A 25,712-nucleotide genomic window follows, 5' to 3' on the forward strand; every position below is an offset into this window, starting at 1 on the left:
ATTTGAGAAGTGAAATTACGTTTATTGAATTTACAGAAAGTGCACAATAATTGTTTAAAGTAAATGTGTACCGCTTTAAAAATAAAAAAGCCAGATACTCACCTAAGGAGAGGGAAGGCTCGGTCCTAATGAGCCTTCCCTCTCCTCTCCCGATGCCCGGTCCCGCGCAGGATCCCCCGTAGCAGTATTCGACGAGTTCGGTCAAATACTGCCACTTCCGCCGCCGAAGGGATGTTTCGGAAGCCTTCGGGAGCACTCGGGCTCCCGAAGACGGTCCGCTCCATACTACGCATGCTTGAGCGCCCTCTATGACGCAATCGCGCGTGAATAGTATGGATTGGCCCGTCTTCGGAAGCCCGAGTGCTCCCGAAGACCTCCGAAGTCCCTGCGGCGGCGGACGCGAACGGGGGAGCCAGCGCAGCACCGAGGGCACCGGGAGAGGAGAGGGAAGGCTCATTAGGACCGAGCCTTCCCTCTCCTTAGGTGAGTATCTGACTTTTTTATTTTTACAGCGGTACCCATTGGCTTTAAAAATAATTAGGCAGGTGCATAAATTTGGGCACTGTTGCCATTTTATTGATTCCAAAACTTTTAGAACTAATTATTGGAACTCAAATTGGCTTGGTAAGCTCAGTAACCCCTGACCTACATACACAGGTGAATCCAATTATGAGAAAGCGTATTTAAAGGGATACTGTAGGGGGGTCAGGGGAAAATGAGTTGAACTTACCCGGGGCTTCTAACGGTCCCCCGCAGACATCCTGTGTTGGCGCAGCCGCTCACCGATGCTCCGGCCCCGCCTCCGGTTCACTTCTGGAATTTCAGACTTTAAAGTCTGAAAACCACTGCGCCTGCGTTGCCGTGGCCTCAATCCCGCTGATGTCATCAAGAGCGCACAGCGCAGGCCCAGTGTGGTCTGTGTCTGCGCAGTACACTCCTAGTGACATCAGCAGGAGCGAGGACACGGCAACGCAGGCGCAGTGGTTTTCTGACTTTAAAGTCAGAAATTCCAGAAGTGAACTGGAGGCGGGGCCGGAGCATCGGTGAGTGGCTGCGCCGACACAGGATGTCTGCGGGGGACCATTAGAAGCCCCGGGTAAGTTCAGCTCATTTTCCCCCGACCCCCCTACAGTATCCCTTTAAGGGGGTCAATTGTAAGTTTCCCTCCTCTTTGAATTTTCTCTGAAGAGCAGCAACATGGGGGTCTCAAAACAACTCTCAAATGACCTGAAGACAAAGATTGTTCACCATCATGGTTAAGGGGAAGCATACAGAAAGCTGTCTCAGAGATTTCAGCTGTCTGTTTCCACAGTTAGGAACATATTTAGGAAATGGAATACCACAGGCTCAAGTCAAGTTAAGGCTCGAAGTGGCAGACCAAGAAAAATCTGGGATAGACAGAAGCGACGAATGGTGAAAACAGTCAGAGTCAACCCACAGACCAGCACCAAAGACCTACAACATCATCTTGCTGCAGATGGAGTCACTGTGCATTGTTCAACCATGAGTTGCACTTTACACAAGGAGATGCTGTATGTAAAAGCCTTTTCTCTTCCCACAGCACAAACAGAGCCGCTTGAGGTATGATAAAAAAAGATTTGGACAAGCCAGCTTCAATTTGGAATAAGGTGCTTTGTACTGATGAAATTAAAATTGAGTTATTTGGGCAGAACAAGGGGCATTATGCATGGAGGAAAAGCACACAGCATTCCAAGAAAAACACCTGCTACCTACAGTAAAATATGGTGGTGGCTCCATCATGCTGTGGGGCTGCGTGGCCTGTGCAGGGACTGGGAATCTTGTCAAAGTTGAGGGACGCAAGGATTCCACTCAGTATCAGCAGATTCTGGAGATCAATGTCCAGGAATCAGTGACAAAGCTGAAGCTGCACCAGGACTGGATCTTTCAACAAAGACAACAACCCTGAACTCTGCTTAAAATCCACTCATTCATGCATTCATGCAAAGGAACAAATACAAGGTTCTGGAATGGCCATTTCAGTCCCCAGACCTGAATATAATTGAAAATCGTAGGTGTGAGTTGAAGAGAGCTGCCCATGCTCGAAAACGTTCAAACCTGAATGAACTAGAGATGTTTTGTAAAGAGGAATGGTCCAAAAATACCTTCAGCCAGAATCCAGACTCTCATTGTAACCTACTGGAAGTGTTTAGAAGCTGTAATTTCTGCAAAAGGAGGATCTACTAAATATTGATTTTATTTCTTTTTTGTGGTGCTCAAATTTATGCACCTGCCAATGTTTGTTTAAACAATTATTGCACACTTTCTGTACATCCAATAAACTTCATTTCACTTCTCAAATATCACTGTGTGTGTCTCCTATATGATATATTTAACTGAAATTTTTATCGTAACAACCAACAATTTATACAGGAAAATCATGACGATTAAAAAGGTTGCCCAAACTTTTGCATCCCACTGTATGTCTATGTATGTGTCGTAGTCTAGGGCCAATTTTATGTATAGTGTTGTGCATGTATCATATAGTCTAGTGCCATTTATTTATTTAGAGGGAAGCCAATTAACTTATCTGTATGTTTTTGGGATATGGGAGGAAACTGGAGTGCCTGGAGGAACCCCATGCAGAAATGGCGAGAACATAGAAACTCCTTGCAGATAGAGCCCTGGCTGGTATTTGAACCAGATACCCAAAATCCTTGTAATATAAAAGATGACAGTTCGTGGTGACCTCTCAGCTTCCAGGTCTGTGCATACTTACAACTATGGAATAGTATTATAGGTACTTGGTATCAGGTACCAAGAGGCTCCTATGAAAATAACATAGAGACACCAGGAGTCCAATACGGTGTAGTATTATTATTATTATTATTATTTATTTATAAAGCGCCAACATATTCCGTGGCGCTGTACAATGTAAGAAAACAAACAAGGGATACATAATGATACAGACAATGATATACATCAAATATGAACACTGATACAAGATACAGCACTGCTGATTACAATTTGATTTAACATGATGACTAAAATGTATAAGTGTCTAACAGTGTGCAAGCAATTAAATTAATAACAGTCGATGACACAAAAGGATGAGAGCCCTGCCCTTGCGAGCTTACAATCTAAAGGAATGGAGTGGAAACAAGAGGTGGGGATGTATACAGTATATGTACAGGCAGTGCGCAATTAGGTTATTTAGTGGGTGCATGGCCTAAGCTAGAGAATATGCTTGTCGGAAAAGGTGGGTTTTGAGGGAGCGTTTAAAGATTTCAAAGGTGGGAGAGTGGCGGATGTGTTGTGGAAGGGCATTCCAGAGGAGGGGTGAAGCACGTGAGAAGTCTTGTACACGTGAATGTGAGGAGGTAATTGTAGAAGAGTATAGAAGAAGCTCGTGTGCAGATCTGAGATTGCGGTTGGGTTGGTATCTGGAGACTAGTGAGGAGATGTACAGGGGAGAGGGATTGTGGAGAGCTTTGTAGGTTAGGGTTAAGAGCTTGAACTGAATCCTCTCAGTAATTGGTAGCCAGTGAAGAGCTTGACAGAGAGGGTCAGCAGAGGAAGAGCGAGAGGAGAGATGAATGAGTCGAGCAGCAGAGTTCAGTACAGAATTGAGCGGTGTTAGTCGGTTAGTTGGAAGTCCACCAAGCAATATATTGCAATAGTCCAATCGAGATATAATAAGAGCATGTACTAACATTTTGGTTGTGTAATGGGAGAGAAAAGGTCGGCTACGTGCTATGTTTTTCAGTTGGAAATGGCAGGAGCTGGTTAGGGAGTTAATGTGAGGAGTAAATGAGAGAGCAGAATCAAATATTACCCCCAAGCACCGTGCTTTGGGAACTGATGTTATAGACGTGTTGTTAACATTTATTGTAATATCAGGCAAAGGGGTGGACAGGGATGGTGGAAAGACTATTAGTTCAGTTTTATTCATATTAAGTTTTAAGAAGGGAGAGGACATGAAAGAGGAAATAGCGGACAGGCAGTCGGGAACCCGTGTGAGGAGGGAGTTAAGGTCTGGGGCTGAGAGGTACAGTTGTGTATCGTCTGCATATAGGTGGTATTAGAAACCAAATGAGCTGATCAAGTTACCAAGACCGTGCATGTAGATGGAGAAGAGGAGGGGACCGAGGACAGAGCCTTGAGGTACCCCTACAGACAGAGGATGTGAAGAGTAGTATATTCCACTCATTGATCTTTTTACATCAAAATAAGTATAGGTTTATACTCACAAGCCCAATTTTCTACAAGAGCAAAAGAGGTGTCCAAAATGATTATAAAATAATTAAAAATCAATAAACTATTGTCACCCTTTATTAGTGTCCTTATGAGGAGGCAGGTCAACACCTAGCTCCCTTTCTAAACTGTCTTTAATTATTTTATAATCCTGTGGATGCTTCTTTTTACTTCTCCTGCCACAGTACATGGAACATGACAGAGATTGGAAAAAGTGAAAGAGAGTTACCGTAAGTTCAGATTTGCTTTAAGCAACTGATTCCATTACATCTCTGCTTTATTAATGTCCCCGTCTGTATCAGATCTGGAAGATAATATAATCCGAGTCAGTGACACAAGCAACATACAATGCAGTAGATATGAAATGCACACATCCCATTCTGTTCAGATAGCAAAACAATGGCTTTACTAGAGCATTTGTCTTGTGGGCAATATGAAAGCTATTAATGTTATCTCTTTTTGACGATTGATCACACACTGGATGCAAACCTCTGTCTCACATCTTGGGTAGCTGAGCAATCATCTGTGTGCGTGTCACTCTGCTGTATGTACCTACTGCACAGGTTCTGATTGGTGGGAAAACGCCAGTGCTAAAGCTGAAGTTCTGCAGAGTAAATCCTGATAGATTGCTTTTCCTATCAGAGTTATGTTACACTAGTTTCCAGTACATGCCCCTCTTGAACATGTACACGATATTATAGTAACCTGCAGCATCACCATTTGTACTTGTCTAGTTTGATTCTCATTTTCATATTGTTTGAATGCAGCGTGTCGGTTTGACAGTATATTAGTATCATCACGTCCCATCTCTTGATCCAAGTATTTACTGTTCTGGCACAGAATATCTTCATGCTGCAGCTGCACAGACAGAAATAGGTGCATCCCTGCACAACTATTAATTAGAATGAATTATAATTCCCTTTTAATGATTCCTCTTTTATGGGAAGCACGTTAGTTCCTACAATTAAACTCTTGCCAAGTTTTGCAGAGAAGAAACATAAGAATATGAAGTGAGGTTTTCAGCTGCTGGCTTAGGGTAAGGATTACCACTCTGGAGCTGAATTCTGAATAGGTCCTGTGGGCTTCTGTCTAGAGGCACCAAGTGGATGAGCGCATGCAGTCTACAGTTATTAATGCAAAAAGTTTAACACAATTCCAATTAATTCCACGAGTGCTGGAGATAACCGAAGAACTATCTGGAGGTCTTCTTCTCAGAAAGTCCTGAGGGTCAGACTACAGACGGTTGCACAACTGGGTTTAACTAAGAAACTTTCTTTCATCCTCCATTACATGCAGAGTTCTTCCCATAAATATACAGCACTAGTACTCAAAGTGACATGGACAGCATAGTAAGCTCTACTACATGTCCTAAATGAGTACATATATACTCTCCACCAGGGCTGGTTCTAGACTGTTTCAGCCTGAGACAAACTTGTGAGGATGCGCTCCAAGTCCCCCCCCTCCCCCCTAAAATCGCACAGCACCCAAAAAAATTAATCCTCAGTATAGGCAGGTAGGTAGCCAGATATAGGTGCTCCCTGTATAGGGTAGCCAGGTATAGTTGCCCCCAGTATAGGTAGCCAGTGTAGTTGCCCCAGTATAGGTAGCTACTATAGTTGCCCCAGTATAGGTAGCCAATATTGTTGCCCCCTGTATAGGTAGCCAGTATAGTTGCCCCAGTATAGGTTTCAAGTATCCATGCCCCAGTATAGGTAGCTAGTATAGTTTCCCCAGTATAGTTGCCCCAGTAAAGGTAGTTAGTATAGTTGCCCCCAGTATAGCTAGTATAGTTGCCCCAGTAAAGGTAGCTAATATAGTTGACCCCAGTATAGGTAGTATAGTTGCCCCAGTATAGGTAGCTAGTATAGTTGCCCTCAGTAAAGGTAGTAAAGTTGCCCCAGTATAGGTAACTAGTATAGTTGCCCCAGTATAGGTATTATATATGCCCCCAGTATAGGTAGTATAGTTGCCCCAGTATAGGTAGCTAGTATGGTTGCCCGCAGTATAGGTATTATAGTAGCCCCCAGCAGAGGTAGTATAGTTTCCCCAGTATAGGTAGTATAGTTGCCCCAATATAGGTCAGCCAGGAAGGAGGAGCAGTGGGCACACAGCGGTTTGGCGCCCCCCCCCCCCCCTCCCTTACCTGGGCCCCCCTCTTCCAAGCTCCCCCCTCCAGATATTACAATCTGAACATTTGTTTAGTGCTTCTCTCCTGTCGGACTCAAATCTGCAGCCACTGGGGCGCACTCAAGAGGCCACCCTGCAGTGTTAGGGAGTCTTCTCTTGAACTCCTTACTGAATAGGTACTGACCTTAGGCAGTAACCATTGCCCTTAACCAGTACACTATCAAGCCACTATTAAGAGCAGTGTGTCAGCGGTGGCGGGCGGGGAATGAATGACTCACCTTTTCCTTCCGGGTTCCAGGCGTCAGAGCGCTGCATTCCACAGGTCTTACCCTTCTTAAATGCCCCCCATTGTACTTCCACAAGTACAGTGGGCGGTACTGAAGAAGGAGAAGACCTGTGGAACTCAGCGCTCCGATGCCTGGAATGTGGAAGGAAGAAGTGAATCATTCATTCCCCGCCCGCCACTGCTGACCCTCTGCTCTAATATCTGTAGAGAGGAGCTCGGAAGGGAAGGCCCCAGGTGAGGGAGGAGGGTCTGGCCCAGGGGTCTAGTCCTGGGAAATGAAGTGAGTGGACTCACGTGGGAAAAATTGGGGTGGCCAAGCATACCATGGGCGTGGTCATGGGTGGGGCCAAATATACATGACCTTAGCAGTGAAGTAAAAATTCTGTCGAGGAAGTTTGAGCTCTGCCGTAGTGTAACCTCCAAAAATAGATGTAATCTGACAGCATTTCACCAAAAAGACACATAATCTGGTAGAAGTTCCTCCAAAATATAGATAATATGGAAGTGGTTCCCCCAAAATAGACAATGTGGCAGCAGCAGTTCCCCCAACATACACAGAATTTGGAAGCAGTTCCCCAAAATACGCAAAACCTGGCAGCGGATCACCCAAAATACACGTAACACCCAAAAGACATTATCTGGCAGTAGTGGTCCCCCAAACATACACAATCTGGCAGCAGTTCCCCAAAATACACGTAATCTGGCAGCAGCCGTTCCCCTAACATACACATAATCTGGCAGCTGTTCCCCAAAATACATAACAGCAGTTCCACAAAAATGCAGATAATCTGACAGCAGTTCCCCCAAAATAGGTACCCCCAGCATAGGTAGCCAGGTCTATAGGTGTCCCCAGTATAAGTAGCCATGAGTATAGTAGTCCCCAGTATATGTAGCCAGAGGTATAGTTGCCTAGTATATGTAGCCAGGGGTATATGTGCCCAGCATATGTAGTCAGGGGTTTAGTAGTCCCCAGTATATGTAGCCAGAGGTATAGATGTCCAGTATATGTAGCCAGGGGTATATGTGCCCAGTATATGTAGCCAGGGGTATTTGTCCCCAGTATATGTAGTCAGGGGGTATATGTGTCCCCAGTATATGTAGCCAGGGGTATATGTCCCAGTATATGTAGCCAGAGGTATATGTGCCCAGTATATATAGCCAGAGGTATATGTGCCCAGTATATATAGCCAGGGGTATATGTGCCCAGTATATGTAGTCAGAGGTATATGTCCCAGTATATGTAGGCAGGGGTACATGTGCCCAGTATATATGTAGGCAGGGGTATATGTACTGTTCTTAGATGGTTTCAGACCTTCCTATCTGGCAGGACACAGCAAGTATGTCTGGGCACACACTACTCTAATCCAGTGCCACTTGCCTATGGAGTTCCACATGGTTCTGTACTATCACCATTACTCTTTGCAGCCTATATGCTCCCACTGGGCAAAATAATCCAGAACTATGGCCTAGGATACCATTGTTATGCAGATGACACACAACTGTATCTGTCCTTCAAGCCTGGCACCCAAGACCCATCAGCATCCATAAATGCGTGTCTAGTGGATTTACAAAATTGGATGAACACCAGCTGGCTGAGGCTGAACTCTGACAAAACAGAGGTGTTGGTGGTAGGTGGTCCACACATGATGGATAAAGTTCAAAACGCTCACCACCTCAAACTAGCAATTGGGGGAGATACTGTACAGTATAAAGACTCTGTGCGAAACCTTGGGGTGATCCTGGATGGAAATCTAAAACTCAGACAGCAGGTATCAGCTGTCGTCAAGTCTTCCTTCTTCCATCTAAGAAATATAGCGAAAATCAAACACCTTATCCCAGCTGAAGACCTACCTGCCCTGGTTCACGCATTTGTATCCTCCCGCCTAGACTACTGCAACGCCCTGTTCATCGGATCTACAGATAAGGCTCTGTGCCCCTTACAGCTAGTACAGAATGCTGCAGCCAGACTCCTAGCCAATGCCCCCCGCAGCTCACACATCACCCCAGTACTGCAAACTCTTCACTGGTTGCCAGTAAAATGAAGAATCAATTTTAAGATCTGCCTGCTGACATTCAAGGCTCTACACCACATGGGACCCAAATACATAGCGGATCTATTGGAACTTTATGCCCCTTCACGCACCCTCCGCTCTGCCAACAAGATGAAGCTGGTTATTCCCAGGATACACTTAACATTTGGTGCTCGGGCCTTTTCCTACGCAGCCCCTACTCTATGGAACTCACTTCCACAATCAGTACGAGAGGCTCCTTCTCTGGACAGCTTTAAAAAAAGGCTAAAAACTCACCTCTTTTCCCGAGCCTTTGAGACTGCATAATGCAGGGTCACAGCGCTTTGAGTCCCCAGGGAGAAAAGCGCTATATAAATATTATTGTTATTGTTATTGTTATATGTGCCCCAGTATATATAGCCAGGGGTATATGTGCCCAGTATATGTAGTCAGGCGGTATATGTGCCCAGTATATGTAGTCAGGGGTATATGTGCCCAGTATATATAGCCAGGGATATATGTGCCCAGTATATGTAGTCAGGGGGTATATGTGCCCAGTATATGTGGTCAAGGGGTATATGTGCCCAGTATATGTAGTCAAGGGGTATATTTGCCTAGTATATGTAGTCAGGGGGTATATGTGCCCCAGTATATATAGCCAGGGGTATATGTGGCCAGTATATGTAGTCAGGGGGTATATGTGCCCAGTATATGTAGTCAGGGGGTATATGTGCCAGTATATGTAGTCAGGGGGTATATGTGCCCAGTATATGTAATCAGGGGGTATATGTGCCCAGTATATCTAATCAGGGGTATATGTGCCCAGTATATATGTAGGCAGGGGTATATGTGCCCCAGTATATATAGCCAGGGGTATATGTGCCCAGTATATGTAGTCAGGGGGTATATGTGCCCAGTATATGTCGTCAGGGGTATATGTGCCCCAGTATATATAGCCAGGGGTATATGTCCCCAGTATATGTAGTCAGGGGGTATATGTGCCCAGTATATGTAGTCAGGGGGTATATGTGCCCAGTATATGTAATCAGGGGGTATATGTGCCCAGTATATATCCCCCCCCCTCCCTCACCTTAGGGTGCTTTCCCTCCCTCGCTGTCCCCTCCAGAAGTAACGTGCCGGCAGCCGGCGGGACTTGCCTCTCCTCGTTCCGGCGTGAGCACTCCACTGCTGCAAGTCTGGTCTGATCCAGAGCAGCGACACGCAGACCCGGCGCCGGAACGAGGAGAGGTAAGTCCTGCCGGCTGCCCGCACGTTACTTCTGGAGGGGACAGCAAAGGAGGGAGAGCACCCTAAGGTGAGAGATGGGGGGGGGAGAAGGCCCCTTCTCCACCGTCCACACAGCTCTCCTTCTTCTCTGCGCTGCTCCCCTACACACGCTAGGGTGGACGGCGTCCACGCTGAAGAAATAGTAAGTGGACGCCGTTCACCCGCGTCCACCCCCCACTCGACCACTGGTCTGGCCCCTTCCCACCTCTGTGTGCCCTCTGCTCTTCCTTCCTGCGCTTTTACCCACTCCTGCTCATGCCCCTCCCTGGCACCGCCCCCAGGACTTCCACCACCTAAGTAGAATGGCTCACTTGGTGTCATGGGTGGGCTGGGCCTGCTCTCTCAAACGATGGCTGCACCGTTATAGACTTAACAGCATTATGACTATGGCGGTGACCACCTCAGGCACAGCACGGCATTGAGCACACGTCCATATGACCTGCTTCAGTTCTAAATGTACCTTTTATGATCTGAGCTCTCTTAAGGCTTCTTGAACTTTTGTTGTGAAAATAATCCTTTCTGTTAGCTTTATACATTGTAAGGATTTTCACAAACGCCTTTTATATTTTCTTAGATTATTTTTTATGTGCACATACAAACAACCACTAATTCAAAAGGTTCATAGGCGCTCTAGGCTCTTTGTGATTCATCATAATAACACCACTCTGATTCACATAAACAGTCCTTCACTTCATAGAAATGTCACAGTTATCCTCTCGGCAGGTAAATCTTCAATAGGTGAAAGCCTCTACCACCACATCCATTTACATGACACTCACCGCTATGGTAGACCACCAAGGTATAATTGCATATTGGGGATATTCCCATGTCACCCCTAACCCACACAATCAAATTAGGGCAATCAAATATGACCAATGTAAGACTGATCCTGTGCATTGGCATCAGATCAGTACTTCCATATATAACATTTCAACGTTTCACATCATCAATATACCAGAAAGTACTTCATAAGACCTAAAATAAAAAACCCTTCACACCATTATACTGTTTTATTTAGATAGGTATAAAAACAATTACACTTATAGTTTTTCCACGGGCTCTCCCCCATTTTGGTGGCCACAGCTGGCTCTGCCAGGCATCTGGTCCTCCTCACCATAAACAAATGAAAGAGAGACGGCACACAATTGGCTGCAAAATCTGTTACTATGTATTATGGAGCAAAGCACTGCATTACATGCTACGGACTCCCATCCTTCATCAGATGCATAATGCTCTTTCATTTGTTTAGGGTGAACCAGCGACCGCTTGGGCAATCCGGTCGAGACTGAGCGCCGGCAAAGTGTACAGGTCACATACACCTGGTGTACTGCTTCCAAGGCGTCCATTCTACTTACTGATCTTGTCCTCCTCACATTGGAACTTAGGCAGCCGCATGCTCAGCTTACTTTTCACAGCATCCTGTACCAGGCTCGACTCTCACTGTTTGCACATGCCATAGGCTCTTTGTTGGTTTCTTAAAGGCACCTTTTTACTAACTTCAATAGTGTAATAAATCCTTTGAACGTTTTGTCACGTATTATGTATGTCTCTATATTTGCCTTGTATTTTCTTTGTAATATTTGAAATATTTCATTTTTGTTTAATTTACTTGATTTGCAAATCACTAAACCACTGCTAATTATCTTATTATTGAGTGGCCCTTGCTTGCTGTTATCCAACTAGAGCCATCCAAGTGTTGCAAACCTTTGCTATGTACTAGCACTAGGATTTTATAGTATCCCTAAAGTAGATTAAAACATTATTTGATCAAATATTTTACCAAGTGAAGTATTGACTCTTCTCACACACATCCCCATTGTTGTCCACCTTCTCCCTAATATTTTGAGTGTTTCCATTGTTTCAAAATACTCCAAAACCCAGCTGTTAGTGTGGTTTTCCTTATAGCACCTGAAATGGCACTGTGTCACATCAGTCCACCTTCCAACTACATCTTTCTCTTTTCAGGCTCGCTCCCCTCATTGTATGGACATGCAATCTGTACAGTCACTGACAGTTGAGAGAATCATGGAAATAAAGAGAAGTATGTTTTGACAGCATACAATGGGTGTGTCAGAGGGGATAGTAAAGGACATCCGGATCGCAGTGTTTCCATTGATCTGGCAGGTTTCAAGGGACTTTAAAGTGGGGGATAAGCCAAAATGCTAAGGAGAGAGTGCAAAGATGAGGCTGTGTCTGAATACATTCAACTTTTAATATGCTGACATCTTTGGTTTAATAATTTTTCTCCAGCTTCAGGTATACTTTAACCATTCCAGCCCGTGGGTATTTTTCACCTTATGCATTTGAGCAAATTTCACCTCCCATTCATTCACCAATAACTTTATCACTAATTATCACAGTGAATTGATTTATATCTTGTTTTTACACCACCAATTAGGCTTTCTTTGAGTGGTACATTTTTCTAAGAATTATTTTTTTCTAAATGCATTTTAACAGGAATATTAAGAAGAAAATGAAAAAAATTCATTATTTCTAAGTTTTCGGCCATTATAGCTTTCAAATTATACATGCTACCATAATTAAAACCTATGTATTTTATTTTTCCATTTGTCCTGGTTATTACACCATTTAAATTATGTCCCTATCACAATGTATGGCACCAATATTTTATTTGGAAATAAAGGTGCATTTTTTCAGTTTTGCGTCCATCACTATTTACAAGCTTATAAAGCACATGCATATTAACCACTTCACCACTGAGGGGTTTTACCCCTTGAGCACCAGAGCAATTTTCACCTTTCAGCGCTCCTTCCATTCATTCGATTATAACTTTATCATTACTTATCACAATGAAATGAACTATATCTTGTTTTTTTCGCCACCAATTAGGCTTTCTTTAGGTGGGACATTATGCCAAGAATTATTTTATTCTAGATGTGTTTTAATGGGAAAATAGGAAAAAATGTGGGAACATTTTTTATTATTTTTCAGGTTTCGCCTTTATAGTTTTTAAATAATGCATGCTACTGTAATTAAAACCCATGAAATGTATTTGCCAATTTGTCCCGGTTATAAAACTGTTTAAATTATGTCCCTATCACAATGTTTGGCGCCAATATTTTATTTGGAAATAAAGGTGCATTTTTTACAGTTTTGCGTCCATCCCTAATTACAAGCCCATAGTTTATAAAGTAACAGTGTTATACCCTCTTGACATAAATATTTAAAAAGTTCAGTCCCTAAGGTAACTATTTATGTAATTTTTTTAATTGTATTTTTTTTTTTTTATTAAAAAAAAAATTGGGGAGTGTGGGAGGTAATGAGTTAATTTTTAATGTTTAACTAATGTATTTGTATATAAAAAATGCTTTATGGTGTAGTTTTACTATTTGGCCACAAGATGGCAGTGAGTTTTTGTTTATGCAATCTGCAAGCGTACAGGAAGTACGCTTGCAGGAAGTTCAGGGAGGCTGGGCAACTTTTTTTTCACAATGATCGCGCTGCTTCTCGTAGAAACAGCTGATCATTGCGGGGGGCTTAGATCAACGAACGGGAAAGCTTTTTCCGTTCACTGATCTCCGGGCGAGCAGGGGGCGGCGTGCATGAGCGCAGGGGCGCGTGGAAGAGCGAGCGGGAGCGCGGACAGCGGCGGGAGCGGCGTCAGGTACGGATTTCACCATCCCTTGGTGGTAACAGGGTGGAAAAAGGGACGGAGAAATCCGTACCAGGGGGGGGGGGGTAAAGTGGGTAAAAAAGTTCAGACCCTTGGGTAAATATTTATGTTTGTTTGTTTGTTTTTTTTGGTTTTTTATTTGTAATTTTTTTTTTCAATAAAAATGTTATTTGGGTAATTTTTGGTGTGCGAGGTAAACAGTTAATTTTGAATGTAATAATTAAGATGGCCACAGTATTTTTTTTTTTCTAGCCCTGGAAGTGAAGAAACTTTTTTTTTTGTCAGAAAGACAGCGGCCTCTGATAAGAAGCCGTCGGTTTTTCTGCCGGGGACTTAGATCAATCGCGCCCGATTGCGCACTGGAGCAAGCTTCAGCACAGCAGCAGCTGCCTGGACGTGACAATCATGTCCAGGCGGCATAAATGGTAATAGGACACACGAGGTGACATGTGACATGATGAGATAGACATGTGTATATACAGTGCCAAGCACACAAATAATTATGCAGTGTTCCTTTTTTTCTTTCTTTGCCTGAAAAAGTTAAAAATCAGGTTTGTAAGTGAAAGTTTTTGTCTGGGTCGGGACCAGGTCAGATAGTGTAATCGCACCGATAAGGAATTACAGCCATAAAACACTTTCTTGGCAGAAAATGGCTTCTGAGAGCAGGAAATGGATAAAAAGCGTAAATAGTTAATAGATTTTAGCTCTGGTATATTTTAATGTATGTCATTGAGCTGAGACAATGAAACAGTAAACATAAAAAGTAGATTTTAAATAAAATAAAACTGGGGGATATCTAAAAAAAAGGTAATTTTTAGGATATGGGGGATAGCTACAGTTGTTTATTTCATCACTTTATTTTCACCTCATGTTTCCTTTAAGAAATCCAGGACAGATGCAGTGGCATAGCTAAGGCGTTGTGGGCCCCGTTGCAAGTTTTACAATGGGGCCCCCCAAGCACTCTATACATAGCAATTGTTACGGCGCACCAAAACCTGCCAATGGCAACTGCAGTGTCAGAGGTGCAAGAAGGTGATGGGGAACAGTGTGTTAATAATTATCACTATTCAAAGTATCTATAGAAGTGATTATTATGAGCACAGGACCAATAGAGAGCTAATACTGTAGTTGAGGGAGGGCCCTTCGGGGCCCCTCTGGCCCAAGGGCCCCGATGCGGTCGCAACCTCTGCACCCCCTATTGCTACGCCCCTGGACAGATGTCCCAAGTCACTTATGGTTTTCAGTGATCTCCAGCCTGTAAGGGCCTTAGAAATCAAGTTGACTTTCACAGAAGCCTATCATATTTACTTCATGCAACAAAACAAATACTGGTAACAGCAGCAGGTTTTTCCCACAGCAGGTAGTCACATTTTTTACATATAATAAATAGCCAAAAAGGGGTCATCCCTCTAATAGCCATCAGGTTTTAAAAAAAAGTTGTTCGCAGATGATTTTGAAAAAAAAAAAGCCTTTGTTTATTTTATATATATATGTATGCAAAAGTGATGGCCAAACATAGATTTTTAAATATTTCTGTAATTTTTTTTATTTTGAAGCCATTCCCTGCCAATAAAGGTGATTGATAAAGTCAGAATTTGTTTGAATCAAATGTTTAATGTATGCAATGAAATCACATTCTTTTCTTTATGACATTTAAAAATGAATGACCAGATATCCATTTTTAGTTGCTTTGATTTCTCAAGTAACACTAAAAAGATAACAATAAGTATCTAACAATTTCTGTTAACTAATAACTAGTGGCGTAGCTACAGATCATGGGGCCCCATAGCAATACTTTCATGGGGGCCTCAGATATAGCAATGCAAACTGCCCCTACCCTAAGGATATGAGTTCATTGGGCAATTTACATTCTCATGCAATCAGCACTGCACATAGTCCTTGGGCACTGAGACAAAGTCAGAGGGTGGAGAAACACAAGAAAGTTCATGGTGAATACATTAAGTACCACCTGGGCCCCCTATGCTCCAGGACCCCATAGCAGCTGCTATGGATGCTATGGTTATTGCTACGCCCCTGCTAGTAACATATTTTTTGTATTTATTACAAAATAAAAACTGACATTCCTGGCTCTACGAAGACCTAAAACTACTCTGTATGTACACACACAAACACACACACACACACACACACACACACACACACACACACACTTTATTATTTTATTTTTAATATCTTAAATATTTGATAATTTTTGGCTACCTCTTTACATATTACATTAGCATTTATGCTGGGGACCTTCTTCCACTGCTGGTCGTAATGGAAAAATCTACGCTTACGGATCATTACGCGTAATTTTACGCTATTACGCATTACGCAATTACGGTTACGGCATAGGAAATTATCTACGGTACATCACTGTAATTACGCGTAAACTTACGCAGTTACGCGTAAGGATACCGTAATGTAGGCGCTTACACTACGATGTTACGCGTAGTGCTGTAATACCCATTAATGCGTATTTTTTTACGCATACGGACGATATGTACGCAATAGCCGTCAATGTGACAGTTATTGCGTACATATCATTCGTATGCGTCAAAACGTACGCTTATACTGAAGGGCGGGAGAAGATACTATTGGTTGCTTAGGATGTTGACTGATTGGCTATTCTTAGAAAAGGGGAGTTTTTACGTTAGTAATTACGCGTAAAATTACGCGTAAGTGTTCGTAAAATTACGCATACCTAGCAATTACGGTAGACAGTGTAATTACGATACCACTCTACTGCTTACGCGTAAATAATTACGCGTAAGACCGTAATTTACGCGTAGCGCTTACGCGTAAATTTACATTGAATTACGATGCGTAATTACGCTCATGCGTAATTTCGGCCCAGCACTGCCTTCTTCCATATGTGCGATGAACAGACAGAGAGATCTGTCCAAGTGGTCTTACCAAGTGTGCAATTGGTGGATCCTGGTCTAGCAACCCAGGTTTGTGTGTATATGTCTACATTAACACAGATCAAATCAAATCAAATCAAAGATAGCTTTATTGGCATGACCAAGATTCATTACAGGTATTGCCAAAGCAAGGGGAAATAGGGGACATGGGAGGGGGTGGGGTAGGGGGACAATGGCTAAGCAGTCTGTGGGCTTTTTTTTTTAGGTTTACAGTTCCATTATGCTCCTCTCAGTCTGTGGCATGCTGTGACATAGTGTGCAGCGATTGTCACTGTGGATTCCTCTTCTCCCAGTAGAATATATGTTTTTCTCTCATCTTCTAGTGTGAGAAAGTCTGGGAATAGTTCCAACAATTTCTTAAAGTAAGTGTCCCTGGTTGCAGTAAATTTTGGGCAGTGCAGTAGGAAGTGGCTTTCATCCTCAAGGGTCTTCTGCTCACAGTCTTGGCATAGTGTAATGATCTGCTCAGCTGTCTGTACAGGCAGACAGCTGTTTGGCCATTCTTTAGGTCTGAGTGCTGCAGGTCTCTGGAAAAGAGACCTGTCTTCACTTTCCAAGTTTCAGAGTTGCTCTGCTGGTGAGGAATTTGCATACACTTGTCATGCAAATTGCTTAGCTGATTCCTTTGATGGCTTGCAGTATAAATGCCTTTTGCTCCTAGAATTCCTTGCTGGTCATGATGGTTTGTTCCTGCTAACTCACCTGGAGTATCAGCCTTTGCTATTGTTTGCTAAGATTATTTTATAGTAATTCCCTGGGACTGCACTAGGCATCCCTTCTAGCGTAGTCAGGTTGTATTATCTGTTTGCCTTGTACTGTCTCTCTGTTGCGATTGTCTTGTCACCAGCGGCGGTCGACGGGAAATTGTTCTGTCTGTTTTGGATTGCACTCGCCCTAGCGGTAGTGGCGGTGGTTCCTTCTGTATTCTGCCTTAGGGGTGCTAGCCAGAGCAGCGGTTGCTACTGGTAGCCCCATCTGTTTGTCTGTCTGGATCGCACCCGCTCTAGCGGTAGTGGCGGGGGTTCCTTCTGTGCTCTGTCTGGGAGTGTAGGCCAGAGCTGCGGTTGCTGCTGGCTGCTCCTTCTGTCTGTCTTGTTTGGTACGAACGCTTGCTGTAGGCTCGGTGAGGTAACCGTTTAGCAAGCGTTCGCGTTCTCTATTTCGTGTTTGTGTTTCATTGGCTAGTTAGGGTGGCACGCTTATCACTGGGCGCCTAACGCGTGGTGATCGTGTCTTTAACGTGTTCGCTGTTGCGAATGAGTGCAGAGTTCGCGTTTAGCTAGCGTTTGTTATTTTCTTTGACGTTCGTTGTTATTTGCTATGTCTTTCTTGCTACACTTGTGCTCTGTCTAATTCGGTCTTGTGTCACTATTGGCAATCGCCACTCTTGCGATTGCGTTCCCACTTCGTTTCCGCTGTTGTGTGTTCACCGTCGCTGGGTGGCGACTAGATTGGTGGACATACATACATTCTGTCTCTGTGCTCTCTCTCTTTAAAGAGTAACTGTCAGGCTGCAGAAGCTAATTTAAACCTCTATTCTCCTGTGTTAAACAGTTTAGAAGGAAGCCATAAAGCAATTAGTGAAGATAAAAATCTCAGTTACCTTTGATGTGTGCTTATCAGAAAGGCTGTTATAGAACCATAAGGACGCAAGCCGCATACTAAACTGCAAAGCATTCTGGGGCCCTCCCCTTGGCTGCTAATGAGACGGTACAGGAGCTTCTAATCAGTCCAGCGCGTAGCACTGATAAATCTCCGGGCTGAGTACACTGCAGGAGTCAGCTATTGTTCCTAGCCACATGGCTCATTAATATTCACTGCACACTGTGTTGTTCAAGTAGGAGCTTATCTGTGATCAGGAAGCAGGCAGGACATGAGGACACATTTGACAGAAAAACATGGAGCCTGCCATGAGCTGTCAGGAGCATCTATCTCTGCATATACTATATACAAATTCTGTGAAATCCAAACGTGGACAGTGAAATGCATATGTAATGTAAGTACAGCCAATCTTTAGCTACTGATATATGTGTTTATTTTCTCTGAGACCTTATACCTAACAGCTCCTCTTTAAGGGCTATCTTGCCCTGCATTGCTTCAACTCGTACAATTCCCATCTGGCATCTGTGGCAGTGCAGAGGCTGTGTTCGTCTGCACTCCACAGCTCCATCTGCCGGTGGGAATTTCCCTCTACAGGTGCATAGCACCATAGCTGGGTTCTGTCATTTTACACGCTTGTGGAGGACTTCCGCAGTGTCAGCGCACATCTTGTGCGCTGACCACGGAGATAGTTCCACAATCGTTACACATAGTCTCTTGGGGCAAAGCCTAGACTGAATGCTCAGTTGGGGATTCTTATCAGAGCTGTTAACAGGCAGATTTAGCAGAGGAGAATGAAACAAATTGCAGAGTAGGTGTTTACTGTAATGTTCCCATTGATATATATGGTAAAATACTTGAGGGTGCTTCGTCTCTGGTTCACTTTAAGATTTTGTTTCTGTTAAGATAGAAACAATGCAATGTTTGTTTTGTTTTTCTGTCAATTTCTTGAATGTGTCATAAAGCTTATCAAGGAGTTTTTTTTTCAAGGCAAGGACCTCAAAATAGTAAATAAAAATGAAACTGGTTATTCATAAAGAGCTTGAACAGTAAGGGTGGGCACACAAGATACAATAAAGATACAATAAAATTATGCAATTTTACAGCAATTCAATGAAAATGATTGGTTGAACAAAAAATGAAAGCTTTTTTTATTCATTAGAAAAATCTGATTGAATTTCCCAATTTTATTTTTTTATAGAAGAAGATTGGGAGTGGTGTATTTTTTCCTGTGCATTTTTTTAGATTTTCAAGTTCTTGGTATATATAGTAGATCCAAGCAATTTTTTCTGAGTGTTCAATCTTTTTTTCTTTCATAGTTAGTGGAAAATGTAACGTGTGTGTGATACATTGGGCAGACTTTTGTTTTGAAATGTTACAATTACACAGAAAAATTGATTGAAGGCTTGAATTGATCAGAAATATAAACAATTGTATGGTGTGTGGCCACCTTAACCACTTGAGGACCCAGCCTTTACCCCCCCTAAGGGCTGGTTCAGACGGACGTCTGTGTGGCGTCGCGTCTGGGGGCGTTGCGGCGGCTGCGCGGTCAGGCTTTCAGTAGCCTTCGGTCGCGTCGTGATGCGGTCGCGTTTTTTTTCCCCGTAGGGGAACATTAGCCGTCGCGGTTGGCCGCTCCCTGGAAGCTACATGTTGCTTCCAGGGGCAGCCCGAACGCTCGCGAAAATCGGGACCCAAACGCCGCGTTCGGGTAAAAGCGCGCAAAAGCTCGGTGTAAACGCTCCCATTCACTTGAATGGGAGCGTTTACCGCGACGGTCCGAACGCTTGCGGTGAACGCTCCGCAAGCGTCCGTCTGAACCAGCCCTTAAGGACCAGCGCTGATTTCGCTGATCTGTGCTGGGTTGGCTCTACAGCCCCCAGCACAGATCAAATAGCAGGCAGAGTGACCAGATCGCCCCCCCCTTTTTTCCCCACTAGGGGGATGATGTGCTGGGGGGGGTCTGATCGCTCCTGCCTGCGTGTGGCTGGCGGGGGCACCTCAAAGCCCCCTCCACCGCAGGATTCCCCCTCTCCCTCTCCTCCCTCCCTGCCCCGGAGATCGGAGGCTGCACAGGAACGGATCTGTCCTGTGCAGCCTCTAACAGGCTCCTGCCTGTCATGTGACAGCGATCCCCAGCCGCTGATTGGCCGGGGATCGCTGATCTAGTACAACGCTCCTGCTATAGCAGCGTTGTAAAAATGTAAACAAAGCGGATTATTTCCGCTTGTGTTTACATTTAGCTTGCGAACCGCGATCGGCGGCCCGCAGGCTATTCACGGAGCCCCCCGCCGTGAATTGACAGGAAGCAGTCGCTCACATGAGCGGCTGTTTCCTGATTAATTAGCCTGCAGCCGGCGACGCAGATGTGCGTCGCTGGTCCTGCAGCTATCACTTTGCCGACGCGCGTTATGAGTGCGCGGTCGGCAAGTGGTTAATCATTGCTAGTGGGTGTGTTTTTCTGCAGTCAAATTCTCCTTACCAGATGTTCCTGTTCTAATACATGCATTCTTGCCATTTGCAGCTGTGAAGAAATGCCATTCGGCATCAAGTCTGAAACCTGTCTTGAGTTGGAACAACTATAGCGTTTTTTATCATTTTTACACTGACTGGCTGCAAACTCAGAGAAGTAGCAGCCACTGCACAATTTAATTTCTGTTTCCTTCTGGAAAGAGACCACAGCATTTCTGTTGTGAGATAGATGGTCAGTCACGTCACTCAGTCACAAAAAAAGATGTAGCGTAATTGGTTTCCCAATGACATTTTCAGCAGCTCATCTTGGACTACGTTTTCACTGAAATTGCCAAGCATTAAACACTCATTTTTCTTTAAGTTCCCTGTTGTACTTTTGAGAAAGTGGACTGCTGTTTAGCATTCAAATGTTGTTTCCACTTAAGGACCAGCCTATGCTGGTCCGATCTGTGCTGCGTGCGCTCTCCAGCCCACAGCACAGATCACTTTGAAGCCAGGGAGACCAGACTTCCCCCCCTTTTTTCCCCACTAGGGGGATGTCCTGCTGGGGGGGTCTGACCGCCGCCGGCCATCTGCATTTTGCGGGGGGGGGGGGGGCTCCTCGAAGCCCCCCTCCGCAGCCATTTCCGCCCTCACGCTCCTTACCTCCCTCCCTCTCTCTCTACGTAATGCGCAGGACGGAATTCCGTCCTGCGCCTCCTAGGATAGGCTTCCGCCTATCAGATGCCGGTAATCCCTGGCCAATCTGCCTTACGGCGCTGCTGCAGCACCGTATGATGTAAACAGCAGGGATTTCTTCCCCGCGTGTTTACATTTTGCCGGCGAGCCGCGATCGGCGGGTCTCCGGCTGTTCACGGAGACACCCTCCGTGAACTGACATGGAAAGGCCGCTCGATCGAGCGGCCGTTTCCATGGTAAACCACTTAAGACCTGCCAACGCCTATGGGCGTTAGCAGGTCGTTAAGTGGTTATGTCCTTTACTTCTTTATTAGTTTACAGTGACCCTGTAGTCGTGGCTTCCATATTTATTTCCTTTTAAAAATAGCTGTTGCTTGGTTGTCCTGTGCACTCTGTTTCTAATACTTTATAGCAGGCCAAAAGTGTAAATTCCACAATGAAAAAAGAGACAGAATCCTTTTAAGGCAAATGTAGCAACAGCTGAGTTCTGTATTACATAGTAGGCAGCGCTGGAAGACACTCTACTTCTCCTTTCCTCACCCTTCCTCTCTGTGATTGGCTGGCTTAGTGGCATCAGCACATTATTTCACAGGCCACACCTACTGATTCACCCTAACCAACACCCCCTCGCCAGTTTTTCAGGAGAGGGGCATATCTAAATATAAAATCTTGATACTTTGGCACAGAAGGTCAGTTTTTAAGCATCTGTTCATGGTATTCTATATTAATTCTGCTGCCAACAATTTGGATTTTATTTTAACACCTTCCAATCTTTTTTCCCGATCACCCAAATTCCCCCCAGCTTTTCATTTGACATGGCTGTGTTGGAGGATGTGAGTGATCTATGTGTGCTGCAGCAGGGGGAGCAGGTAGGGTCTCTTCAACCAGCTCATCAGCAGAGCAGCTGGCGACAACTAGTTGTAGCTCCGTTCAGCAAAAAATGTGCCCCATTTTGTAGTACCTGGCAGTGTAGTGCTCACATGCCAGCCACAGTGCATGCCGAGGGATGTGGTCCAGGGATGCAAGTACATCTTGCAGCTCCTGTAGGCAAGTAATGCCGCTCACCCCAACCCCTGCCCGCCTAGTTAAGTAATGTTGTTCATCCCCTCCCCCCTCACAACACACTCCATTCAAAACCTCTCTTAGGAAGATCCATTAAAAAAAAAAATCACCTGGTGCAGAGTTACATTTCAGCTTTATAGGATTACACAGTTTCATCATTTTTTTGTGAAAAAAAAACACTTACACCTTTGCTGTCTTAGTTATAAAGTTATATACATAGTTAGTTTGGTTAAAAAAAGACATCTGTGCATCAAGTTCAACCAGGAAAAAAAATAGATCAACTCTACCTGGAATTGTCTAGTAATTATATTCACGTATGTCCTTCAATGCGAGGAAAGCATCCAAACTCTATTTAAATGCAGATACAGAGTTTGCCATAACTACTTTGTGAGGTAAGATATTCCAGGTTTAACCGTAAAGGACTTTCCAAATCAATGGCAAAATGTTTTTCCTCCATACGCATATTATTTTGCCTTGTCTGCTATACAAGCCTGGGGACAAAAAGCTCATCTGCCAAAAGCTGTATTCCATACTCCAGATCTGGCCTCACATATGATTTATGTAGAAGGAGTAATATACTAGCATCTCAATATTTTTTTCCCGTTTTATGCATCCTAGAATTGTATTTTCTTTAGTTACCGCTGATTGGCATTGTTTATGGTTAACCCACACTCTAGTTAGCTCCGCCCAACACATTTTGTCATCAATCAGATTGTTCAGGGGCTCCTCAGGGTGTATACATTTACATGTGCCCAGATGCACTTAAGTATATAATTGTATACACAGGCAAACATACACTCACATTATTATAATTTATTATTTAGTAATTATATAGCACTGACAACTTCCACAATGCTGTGCAAATTATATTGTATTGTCACGTAACTGTCCCTCAGAGGGGCTCACGCTCTAATCCCTACTATATTAATATGTCTATGTTTCATGTAGTAAATGTATCATAGTCTAGTGCCACACCGGCTTACATACATACATACATACATTTAAAAGTCACATTCATAGTTTTGCAACCAGATCCAGAGACATGCCCAGTTAAGTAAAACACTGTAGACTGGAGCTCACCTGTCAATAAATGTTACCACTGTCTAATTGTATGCATGAAGAAAGAGGGCACTCTCCGCTGCATGTTCCCTCCTGTCCTGGTGGGCTCCTGCAAGGTATGCAGGCAGCAGCTATGAAGGGAAATGCTCTCTGACCACCAGACACTGCCTACGTGACCTAAGCCTACACACATCCCTGGTGACAGGCCCAGACAAAACCCTAAAATCCCAGGCCAACATAAAAACATTATAGACAAATGACAACAGTAGGAACAAAAGTGGTATTATACACAGCATTAAGCATGACCTCAAATTTTTCTTTAAAAAAATTGCATTTTCGCACAACTCAATAGTGTGTTTTGTCATAATCATACGGTATATTTCCACAAATATTCTCATCTGTGCGAAAATGTGTGATGGCAAATCAATATTGTGCATATTCACTTATCTTTAGGCAGAAGAACCACTAGGAGTTTAGTCTCAAAAGTTCTGGGCAACAGTCATAGACCTGTGGTAAAAGCAGCATAACAAGCAGGGCCAAGATTTGTCTCCCACAAGCCCTGGGCAACACAGTGAAGTTTTAGACAACTGACAGCAACCAACATATAGCAGTAGTGTTGGGCGAACACCTGGATGTTCGGGTTCGGGAAAGTTCGCCGAACATGGCCGCAATGTTCGGCATGTTCGGGCCGAACCCCGAACTCCCCGAACATCCCGCTTTTGGGTCCCTATGGGGTCGCAGGCATAAGGGGGGAGCATGCCCCGATCGCGGGGGGGGGGGTCGGAAATTCCCCCCACCCCCTCCGCTAGTGCTCCCCCCTCTGCCCGCTTCCCCATACAAAAGTTTCAGGAAGTACCGGTCCGGTGGTAGTGGGTGGCTGGCAGTGGGCGGCACTGTGAAGTGAGTGACTGAGGAGGAGGAGTCCGGAGAGTGACGCGTTGAGGGAGGCCGGGCAGCGGGCGGTTCAGCAGTAATACTACTGCTGAACCGCCCGCTGCCCGGCCTCCCTCAACGCGTCACTCTCCGGACTCCTCCTCCTCAGTCACTCACTTCACAGTGCCGCCCACTGCCAGCCACCCACTACCACCGGACCGGTACTTCCTGAAACTTTTGTATGGGGAAGCGGGCAGAGGGGGGAGCACTAGCGGAGGGGGTGGGGGGAATTTCCGACCCCCCCCCCCCCCCCGCGATCGGGGCATGCTCCCCCCTTATGCCTGCGACCCCATAGGGGGGCAGTATTCGGCCGAACAGGGCCCTGTTCGGCGGCCATTTAGTAGTTCGGGGCGAACCCGAACTTAAAAGGCCGAACACCATCAGGTGTTCGGCCGAACGCGAACATCACCCGAACAGGGTGATGTTCTGCAGAACCCGAACAGTGGCGAACACTGTTCGCCCAACACTAATAGGCAGCACCTGTGTAGCCAGAACTTGGCACCGTCAAATCCCGGCGAAAATAAACATCTTACATGCAGAGAAAGGCAGTCGTAGATCAGTACAGCTAAATTGTATTGACTGGTTGCAGCAGACAACTGCCAAATCCATAATCTTTAACATTATATTGAAGACCCAAACATACTTCAGCTGAGGAATAAAACCAGCAGCCATGAAAATTGTATTTGGTATGAAATTAGATAAAGGATAGCAGAGTAATACTGTACCCCTGCTGAAAAACTAGCAGGCATTTATTGACAGCTCAGGACAGAAAAATGTGTAGTCCTCCACACTGATAACAGGCACCAGTTTGACAAATACTGAGGCCAAACAAATTATAGTCCTCTACATTTGGAAATGATTGCAGCAATTTCTAAAATTAGACAGGCAGATGAATGATTGTGCCTAAAATTTTGTATTGCACACCAATTTTCAAGGATCATTGAGAGAAAATTCTATAGGCATTGGCAGAAACTTTGTCAGGTAAATACACAGTACTGAACATGATTTTGGCCACCAGTAGTACGGTACACTGAAAAATAAATAATCTGTTGTCAATTGGATGCTGTGCAACAAGTGGCAGCAGCAATCAGAAATATTCACAGATCCCAGAAGCACAAGTATTGGTTTTATATGTGTATTTATTAAATGAGAACAGCTAGAGGTTTTGGAGTATGGTAAATAAATATAAAAAAATAAAGTGTTAAGCGCTGTCGTTTTTTTTTCCAGAAAAAAAGTAGTTTACATTGACTTTGAACTGAAGTAACCAGAAATAAGCAGAGAGGGAGAACGTTGCCCACAGTAAGATATTTTTTTGGATAGAGTTTAGTTTTTTGTTGTTGTGTGTACGCACTTTGGGCCCAATCCAATTCTGACAAGATTTTGACAACGGATGTGCAAAGTAATGTCCATGTTTTCCTATGGCTCACATG

General features: G+C 44.3%; 1 long non-coding RNA gene across 1 annotated transcript in view; it reads right to left on the reverse strand.

Moving 5' to 3' along the window:
• The window catches only part of LOC137522645 (uncharacterized), a 104,493-nt gene extending 79,679 nt beyond the window's left edge, over positions 1-24,814 (reverse strand). Inside the window, exons 1-2 of the long non-coding RNA XR_011022376.1 lie at positions 24,763-24,814; positions 4,442-4,516 (exon numbers count right to left, since the gene is read on the reverse strand). This is a non-coding gene — a long non-coding RNA (uncharacterized lncRNA). The remainder of the gene's footprint in view (positions 1-4,441; positions 4,517-24,762) is intronic.
• Between the last annotated feature and the right edge of the window lie 898 nt (positions 24,815-25,712).

This window comes from Hyperolius riggenbachi, chromosome 6 (assembly GCF_040937935.1).
Source record: "Hyperolius riggenbachi isolate aHypRig1 chromosome 6, aHypRig1.pri, whole genome shotgun sequence".
Taxonomy (NCBI): Eukaryota; Metazoa; Chordata; class Amphibia; order Anura; family Hyperoliidae; genus Hyperolius; species Hyperolius riggenbachi.